Here is a 6,895-nt window from a genome sequence, read left to right on the forward strand (position 1 = left end):
TACAAATGTCTATCTGATACTACTAAATCTAAAAACATCGTTGGCCACCGCGATTTCCGCCATTTTCAAGATGGCCACCACTAAAACAAAATGGCGACATTTTCAGGCAGTTTGGCCTCACATACATTCTCTGACAACCAAATTAATTATACTTTGGACGCTTGAATATATCTAAAAAGTTTAAAAAGTCTATAAAAATCATATTTTAACTTAATTGCTATAAATATAAAGACAAAATGATTTTCTTATCACACAAAATATCGTTCCCTATTGTAGAAATTAACGACATTATCACAGTAGCAAGAAGCCACTTTTTAAAAACTTGGAACAGATATTTTACTAAAAGCCTTGCAAGCAGGCGTTCCCTCACTATCGTGGGCCTGAATACCAAGTAAAATAATTCCTCAAGAAACATAAAATATCATGGAATGAAACACTCCTCAAACGCACGTAAAATCTCAATAAATAAAATAATCCTTCGGAGAACATAAAATAGCACTGAGTGAAATATTCTTTCAAACAACCTTTAATTTTAATGAGTGAAATAATCCTTTAAGAAACGTTAAAAAAAGGAAATGAATCAATGTTGTATTTATGACATAAAACAACAGGTAACTACTCACTATCCATAATGAAGAATGCGATGGACTGTGAAGTCAGCACCATCCTTTTAAAATCTAAGACAAACGCCTGTGATGGCTAAAAAAGCCGCTTGTAACCAACAGATACGACGAGAATGACTGGAAATTTATGGTGAAGATAGATATGTTGGAAAAACCCCTACATAAACAAATACATGGGCGCAGACATTTTGGACACCCAAAGTTGTGCGGAGGAGAAAATGCTAGCTGGCGCGTGATTGGTCAATAAGAGAAAAGACTTGTTATGTATTTGACAAGTGAAATAAAGTTGATAAAAATCTCATATCAAGACTTGGGTTTCTTTGAGGTATATAGGAGTTACAGGTAAAAATTTGAAGGGAGGAATGCACTTTGGTTAGAGATTTTCATTTGGTGTCAAACGCACCTAGTTGTAAACAAATGGAAATTGAAAGTAAAAGTGCAACGGCACGGTATATTTTTTCTGGCATTTTTTGTTTTCCAATATCTCGAACTTTCACGACAAAAAGGTCATTTGCCCGAAATTCAATACATGTATCAGTGAGAGGGGCTAAAGTTTGTATGGAAGTCTATGGGAAAACATTTGGTGGTGTTTGTCCTATAGAATAGGTATGATTTCATGGATAAAAAATGATTACAGCCAAAAAATCAATCAGTTCCTATTTTTTTGGCATTGGGATTATATTTTAGTTTGTTTTGACTATTTGTTTAAAAATTAGAGGGTTTGGGTAAATTGAGGCTCACAATGGGGACTGCACATAGTGAAAAAATGCCAAAGTTTTTGCCCTAGCTCTCATATTTTCAATAAATGTTCATGTAAATAATTTTAAATAAATATTTATACAGAAATTTACTGTGAATATTGTAAATAATACAATATCAATATTTATGGGCATCATCAATACACAAAACATATGAATATCCCCCTCGCAGTTTGAGAAATTCATTTAAATCCATGTGTTTTTTGAGTGTAGACATTGGAACAGATTGAGTAATCTTCTTTCAAATTTGTGTTAATCAGAGTTGATTGAATAATTTATAACAAAATTTGACTGCTGTTAACTAATTAGGTTACTTTGTTTTTACATAAGGGGCATAATCCAGCAGAAAAGCCAGTTTTAGTCATGTAATCAGTGCTGGCTTGAAATAAAAGTTATACTTTTGGTGAAACTTAGGGATTACTTGTAGGAAATTTCATTGAAATTACAGTACAATATATTTTTGCAGAAAATACATTGAAAATGCAATAAATATGCAAAATTATAACTGAAAAAAATATGAAAAAAGGTGTCTGAATATCCCTCCTCCTTGCCATATCTTGATATTCTGCTGAAAAGGGGGGGGGGGTAATTTTGTGCTCTAATCATGCTGAAAAATGAAGGAATTTTGTTTAAATGTGGTTTATTTGAATAACAAGAGTCATGTTTATCTGCAGTTATTTTTTTTTTTCAATTTCTTTGATATTTTTTAAAATAATTATCTGAGTAAATTCTATTTTAACATGATTATTTTAAAGGAATTACATCACAAATGCTTAAAAAAATTCAAAAGATGGTGTAAATAATAAAAAAATTATTATATAAGCTACTAGATGCATTTATCAGTATGTTTTAATAAAATAAAATGTATTTCAGCAATGCATTATCAAGAAGGAAGAGATTAATGAACCCTACCCTCTTACAATGAACAACACATGGACACTCTCGGGATGATCCCTCTGCTTTCATTAAGAGTTCCAAGGTATGATTTTCTGAGAAAATCTAGTTAATCTCTTAATATTTAAGTTATTTAGAACTTTTTATGGATGATCAGAAAATAAATTTCCTCAGAACTGCAGTTATTTAAACATTTTGCGTACAATTGAGCACTGTATTCAGTCAGACAATATGATTTATCTGCCCTTGGCATTTAATCAATTTATTAATTATGTCAATAATAAGAAATGATATGCAAATAAATATATTTGCCTTTTATGAGAATATACATATTTAACATCAATTACATGAAATGTTCATGAAAATTGGCTAAAATGTAGGTCACCCCCCTTCAAAATTACAAAATTTTCAGTGGGGATGTATTTGATTCTCTGATGCCATCAACCCACTGCTGATAGAATTTGTTTTAATCTTATGTACATTTGAACTAGATATAATTCTCTTTCTTTCCATTGATTATTTTATCTACATTAGTTTTCACTCTTTCCATAACCCAGCTTTTTCTTACAAAAACCTGCTGATTTTCTTCATTTTTCATTAATAACGGGTACCTGCTACCCTGAATGATTAACATGATCTACCTTGAGAAATTATTAGAGATAATAAGAAAAACAAGCAAAACATATGCTAGATTAATCATTTTATTTGAAAAGTTTGAAAGAAAAATAGAAAAATATTTCAATTCATAGACATCTTTTCTGTTTCACAGATATTGGTCTGATTGACTGGGGTGTGAAATGTAACAGCCAGTGGTGTACTTAAGCTAAGACTGTCAGTCCCAATATTCAAGAGGTGAGATAAGCAATGGATATGTGCTCTAAATTTACTAAATTGACCACTTTTTATAAATGTTTCTTTTACTCTATATAGTCAATATGTTCAATGGGTTGCATATTGAAATGGCAGCTTAAAAACTGCTTGGTGATTTGTTGAAAGGAAGCGGCTGGATGACTGCATTGATTCAAGCAGAAGTTGCATATTCTGGAACTGCTGAGTCTTTCCTAGCATTTTTTTAATCTTGCTAAAACAAGACAAGATAGTCAAATTACTGCCTGCTGTCTGTATGACTTGATAAAAAGGCAGACCAAAACGCAAAGGAACTCAATAATTGTGATGAAATTGAAATAGATGATCTATTTTTCTTGGAGTTCAAAACAAAAAAAAAAGATTTCACAATTTAAATTTTGGTAAAGAATTCTGTTGGAACTCGTTGTCTTTCTTTTGTAAGGTCCTGCAGAGAATCAGATGTTAGGCTTTACTAAGAACACTAGTAATTGCCGTTGGTCATATCAAATTTGTTCGATGGGTACCATTTCACCTTTGGGTGCAATGTCAAAACACCCGGACATATGTTTAGTGATAAATGAAAAAAAGAATTTACTTATATAGAAAAAATAATAGTTTTCAAACTTTGCCATTGGTCAAGTCCATGAGCATAACAATGCTATTTGTAAAAAGTGATGGTTACATGTAACAGAAGATCAGGTGATGGTTAGTGGAAGTTCCAGTTGCATTAACGGTGGTAGCTGGTCCAGAAATCAGCAAACTTACTAAAGAGTCGAGTTCACATGAATATGTTGATATGTTCAAGAGAAGAAGAAAAACATCACAAAGAAAGTCATGCTGCTCAAGAAAGTTTATTTTCACAAGTAAATCGGGCTATGCCTACATGTATAAGGCTGTTTAAAGTTAATTCTACGTTTAACGTCACATCTAAAGTTCAAAACCTACGAGGGAGGGAGGAAAAAAATAAACAAACAAAATTTTCAAACAATTGTGAATTTATTCAAACTAACCTATTCACTACATTAAAAACATTACAATTAAGTAATAAAGAGCATTTAATTGATATGACACCTAAGATTAATTTCCATAGCAGATTTTTTTCTTAGTATGTAAATCAGTTTGAGTCCTATTGTTAGCAAACAATGTATTCTAAGACTGAATGTGCAGGAAAGTGACTTTTAACTAGGCCTCAATTGTCCTTTGGATTTATATTGCCACACGTCCATGGTACCCTGGAGGCAAATGCTTCTTCTTGTGGGAATAGTTGATCAATATCTACAATTAAAATTATTGATGACAATATTTAAAACTGTTCATGTTGAAATATCTCAAATTGAATTATGTTGTATTTTTTCTTAGTACTAGATCTACTAGCATTAAGTTTTGAAAGTGTGAATACTAATATCTGGACCATAATGATAGCTGTTAGATCATTTTTAATACCTTGAATTCCACACTAAGGACAGGATTCTTCACATCTTGGAATACCCCAACTTCTTTCCTTACTCTCCTTCACTTGAAAGGCCCTATCTTCGGTAAGCTTCTCCCTGCTCAAATGGTTAAGACAAGTATTATCTTTTCCAAAAATTGTAGCCATTTGTAGGTACATGAATTATGAAGAAATCAATTACTTTACTCATTACTGTTCCTTTTGATTTTTACAGAAATATTTTTAATATGAAACATATCAAATAAGATTTGAATGATGCTTTTCACTGTATATAGATCTTGGTTTTTTGACACACTTTCCACTCGGTAAAAAAGTTTTTCGATTCTCTCCAAAATACAATGAAAAGTTCAGCCAATAGAATCACGAACTGAGAGTCCGTCACTGTCAGTTTGAACATGTGATTCGAAGACTGACAAAAAAAAATCAACAAACTAGACTTTGTCATTAACTTCAATCATAAAATCATCTATTTTTTACTTACATTTATGGTCCCAAACTCTTTAATTCACTAGTTTTCTTTAATAAGACACCAACTGCCTTTATCAATGCACATATTCTGTCACTACGGGAAACAGAATTCAGTCGCTAATTGAAGAACCAAAGCGGAACAGACATACGGAATTCCGAATTGTTTGTTTTTTTCAAAGACGAATTTCTCATAAACCTACGCGCGCGGGTGACGTTAAACGTAGTTTTAATTTTAAACAGCCTAATTTTGGAAATTGGAAATCCATTTGAGGAAGAGTTGCTTGATCTTTATAGTCATTGTCGAAACTGAAAGTGCAGGATTTTTATAGTTGTTGTCGAAACTGATGAAACTGCAGGATGAAATATTAAAAAAGGGATACATTGGGAAAGAACAATATTGGGTATTCCTTTTAAGAGTATCTGAAGGTGATACTCAAAGTTTTATGAACTTGTTCAGAAGGATAGATTTCGCATATTCAGTCCAAAACAAAATTCTGTTTCTTCAAAGTAAAAGTTGGCAAATTTTGAAGATGACTATAGCAGTTTTTCTATGTTATTTATTTTCTGTCACAGTAGGCATGCAGTGCGATGTACAAGAACTTTCTGATCATGAAATCAGGAAAAGAGTTGCCAAATAATGTACTGACAGAAGATTGTCAGTTATATCATTGAAACAGCTTTTGTAATTGACAGTGCATCATTCGTCAATTCTAAATAACCTGAAATTTTAACTAATATGCCAATGTCATTATCCTTCTGCACATTAATTATCTTGTAAAAGGTAATTTGAGGGTAGACACTATCTTTCGAGTTCAGAAAGAGGATAGTTTTAAGGCAGAATCTGAAAAGAAATGTGGCATGGGTCTAGAGGAAAAGTAACTGGCAACACTAGACCACCAAAGTCATGGAACACTTTCCTTCAGTGTGACAAGAACAAAACTGAATTGGAGAGGGGAGGTAGCAGACAGAATTATATTCACGATTACAGAGGCAACTATCATTGTAGTAAAGGGAAAAAAACTGTCAGTATAAGCAAAGCTATATATACCAACTTTATACCGCTTTGCTAACATGAAGAAGCTGACAAACGTATGTTCCTTCATGCAAAATATGCAGCACCGGGTGGTAGCAGCACAGATCAATCTACATGGTTAGTTCGGATACAGAAGTTGTTGTGTAACTCTTTTTGATCAATTAAATGTGGATCAGTAATGGATGACATTTTGAAAGGGCAAGGATTTGAGATGAAAAACAATTTATGATGTTGTTAGATCACTGGAACCATATCAAATGCATTACCATTCTTTCATGCATTCATGGGTTGTGATACAGTATCGGCCATTGTTTGGAAAGGTTAAAAGACAGCATGACAGGTCATGAATATGTTTGAGAACGCCAAAGAAATATTCAAATCCTATTCTGAAGCACCCCTTGTCAAACCTTTAATCAATGCACTGGGAGAAATTTGTTGTCATCATGTACAATCAGCACTGCGATGCCTTGATCCCTTCCCTAAAGAGCTGCTCTTGTAAAGCAGATTTAATTGGAGACCTGGATTGCATGATGGTCATTCATAGGGTCAGTCACTATTAGTATGCAAGTGACTAACTTTACCCTCACCTTCCAGTTAGGGTTGAGTAAAAAAAAAAAACGTGGATTTTGTGCCCCACACTGTACATTCTTGCCAGCAATTGTGCATCATGTCAAGAACTACTAAAATGTTGGTGTAATATAACTTCAACTGCTTCAGGTCCGGATTACCTTACATTGCTTTATGCAGCTATACACGTTTCAGAAGATTGATTCAGTCATGTCTTAAAACAGCTTTTGTTTGTATTTAAGCGCATGCGCAGTGT

General features: G+C 32.9%; 2 long non-coding RNA genes across 2 annotated transcripts; one reads left to right on the top strand and one right to left on the bottom strand.

Moving 5' to 3' along the window:
* The first annotated feature begins 976 nt into the window (after positions 1–976).
* Positions 977–3,128, top strand: LOC134261278 (uncharacterized). Its single transcript, XR_009990789.1, has 3 exons — positions 977–1,229; positions 2,255–2,360; positions 3,045–3,128. It is a non-coding gene; the product is annotated as an uncharacterized LOC134261278 (long non-coding RNA).
* Positions 3,129–4,018: 890 nt separating this feature from the next.
* Positions 4,019–5,161, bottom strand: LOC134261279 (uncharacterized). Its single transcript, XR_009990790.1, has 3 exons — positions 5,053–5,161; positions 4,565–4,668; positions 4,019–4,396 (listed from the first exon to the last, which is right to left on the bottom strand). It is a non-coding gene; the product is annotated as an uncharacterized LOC134261279 (long non-coding RNA).
* Between the last annotated feature and the right edge of the window lie 1,734 nt (positions 5,162–6,895).

This window comes from Saccostrea cucullata, unplaced genomic scaffold (genome assembly GCF_032062105.1).
Source record: "Saccostrea cucullata isolate Sc308-1 unplaced genomic scaffold, CSIRO_AGI_Scuc_v1 ctg5221, whole genome shotgun sequence".
Taxonomy (NCBI): Eukaryota; Metazoa; Mollusca; class Bivalvia; order Ostreida; family Ostreidae; genus Saccostrea; species Saccostrea cuccullata.